This window comes from Fukomys damarensis, unplaced genomic scaffold (genome assembly GCF_012274545.1).
Source record: "Fukomys damarensis isolate Sample0158 unplaced genomic scaffold, DMR_v1.0_HiC HiC_scaffold_3, whole genome shotgun sequence".
Classification (NCBI taxonomy): Eukaryota; Metazoa; Chordata; class Mammalia; order Rodentia; family Bathyergidae; genus Fukomys; species Fukomys damarensis.
Genome location: NW_022900915.1, coordinates 47,197,266 through 47,199,835, shown reverse-complemented (window position 1 = coordinate 47,199,835; position 2,570 = coordinate 47,197,266). Strand labels below are relative to the sequence as shown.

At 56.7% G+C, this 2,570-nt stretch overlaps 1 pseudogene; it reads left to right on the top strand.

The window, feature by feature from the left end:
* Window positions 1-1,434: 1,434 nt before the first annotated feature.
* Window positions 1,435-2,321, top strand: LOC117286892 (annotated as a pseudogene).
* Window positions 2,322-2,570: the final 249 nt, after the last annotated feature.

The following is a 2,570-nucleotide window of genomic DNA, read 5'->3' as shown; positions in this document are numbered from 1 at the left end:
TGTCAACTCCACTCCTCAGAGTGAGCTGGAGACAACACTGCTTGTTTTTTGTCACAGTTACTCTTCCACAGAGGGCGTGGAGATGCACTGCTCAAGCCAAGCCCAGAGAAGCATCACAGACGTGGGCCAGTGAGGCTCAGCCCAGGTGGACGATGTCTCCACCAGCCTCCTGCTGTGCCCCCTCTTTCAAGACAGGTAACACAGATACAACCCAAGGAGAGGCCACAGGTCTCCACTGCCTGCCCAGCATCCTCTGCACCAGGACCAGGAGGGTGGGTGGAGAAGCTGAGTCTCCACTTTCACATGGTTCGGGGTGCAGGTCCCCAGGGAGATTGGTGTGCAGTGTGACACACATGGGGAAGGAGGGGTAGGAAGAAGATCGAAGAGGACAAGGAAGGTGGCGGAAGGAGAGGAGAAGTGAAGTGAGCCATCAGTGACCAGTGCCATTTCCCCTGGAGACAGAATCCTTGCAGCAGCAGCAAGAAGAAGAACACAGCAACTTCATTTACTTCCTTTATTTTCAATGCCGTGCTGTTTTGCTAATTATACTTGAGTTTAGCCTGGCTGAGGACCAATATTTAGTGCTTCTGTCTTGTGCATGCCTGCAGTCATTTGCAATGACCATCGTGGACCCGGAGCAGACATTAGCACCTGGGGCACAGCCCCATCAGAGCCCTGGGCTTGGACTGCTGCCACCACGAGTGCTGTATGGGACCAGAGTTGGGGCCTAGTGTTGCCAGTACACTGGCCTGCAAGGTCTGGCTGGGGACTCAGCAGATCCACACCCCTCTCCATCTTGCCCAAGGAAAGGCCAGCCAGTGCAGAGAGAAGAGCTGGTCAGCAGGCCAGGTAGCTACAGACTGTCTCCTGCACAGGCAGAGTCAAGCCCTGCATTCAACTCTGTCATGTAGGATCCAAAGCTTCCTGTGCTTCATTTACAGGCCACTAAGGACTTGTCTGCAGTGGGGATCCCTTGACTCTCTGAGCATGGTCCATGAATTCAATCCTTTCCTCTTCACACAAGGCACCTCCTCTTCTGGGAACACGGTTCAGGCTTCCACAGTGAGATTCCTGTTGTGCAGAATGAGACAAACTTTTCTCAGGGCAGGGGTCTCCTGTCCGGCAAACTTCCACAAGGGCCTCCGATCAAGGGGAGTGGTTTGCATAACAATCTTTCCACCATCTTTTAACTGAGCTTTTGCTCTCTCCTGTCATTTGGTCACTCTTTACCAGGGAGGGAAGTTCCAGACCAGGTTCCTCCTCTGTCCTCTGGCGAACAGGACACTGCCTGGCAGGGATCTATGCATGTGTGCCAGGAAAGGAGGAAGGGAAGGACGACCCCGGACTTCAGTCCCCTATGTGGGTGCCCCATTCCTAAGTGGTCTCATCCAGCTCTCCGTTCTTCCCTGAGACAGATGGTGAAGGTTATGGGAAATGACAGCCACGCGCAGCCATTCATCCTGGTGGGCCTCGGCTGGAGCCGAAGACTGGCCTCTTTGTTTTGTCTTGGTCTTCTACACGCTGAGCCTGGTGGTCAACACGGACATCATCCACCTGCCGGTGTTAGATGCCAGATTCCACACCCCCATGTACTTCTTTCTGGGGAACCTGTCTTTCTTGGACTCCTGCTTTACCACCAGTGTTGTCCTCAGCTGCTATGGAACCTCTGGGCCCCAGATAAGACAGTCACCGACCGCGACTATGCAGCCCAGCCTACATCTGCATGGTGCTGTCCTCCGAGTGTGCGCTCCTGGCTGTCTCCTAGGCAGCTACGTGGCCATCTGCTGGCCCCTGCACTACGCAGTGGTCATTAGCCCCTCTGCCTGGAGCTGGTCAGCCTGGCCTGGTGCCCGGGCTTTCTGCACTTTTGTCACGTGGGCGGCGCCGGGCGGACCCCTCTCTGTGAGATGCCTGTGCTCACTGCCCTGTCCTGTGAAGTCACCGGGCTGGCAGAAGCCTCTGCATTTGTCTTGGGGTCGCCCTCCTCCTGCTCCCCGCTCCCCGATCCTCATCTTCTGTGCATGATCGCAGCCACTGTGCTGAGGATCGAGTCGGCTGCAGGCCGCAAGAAGACCTTCAGCTCCTGCTCCTCCCACCTGGCGGAGCTCTCCCCTTCTACAGCACCCGCATCCATGTGGACCGGCAGCCGGCCAACAGCTCCTCTCAGTACCAGGGCTGGTTCCTCACCCTCCTCTGCACCATCGTCAAGCCCAGCGCCAACCCCCTCATCTAGACGCTGTGGAACCAGGACGTCTGGGGAGCAGCGAGGCAGCTTCTGGATGACAGGAAGGGCCCTGGGAGGCCCGGTGAGGGACGCTTGAGCAGCTCAGGCTGCACGTGGTGCCCCTTATCCAAAACCCGTGGGCCAGCAAAACGCTTTGCCCTGGGATTTTCTTCTGGACTTTGGGCTCTTTTCACTCATGTGATGCCACATCTAGGGAGGGCCCGAGTCTCCGGGTGAGATTCCCTTGCACATCATAGACACCTTCTACACACAGCCTGAAAGTGATTTCCTTCCCCATTGTGGGCAGCAGGGCTCCGGCAGCCTGCTGAGTTGCACTCAGTGTGGA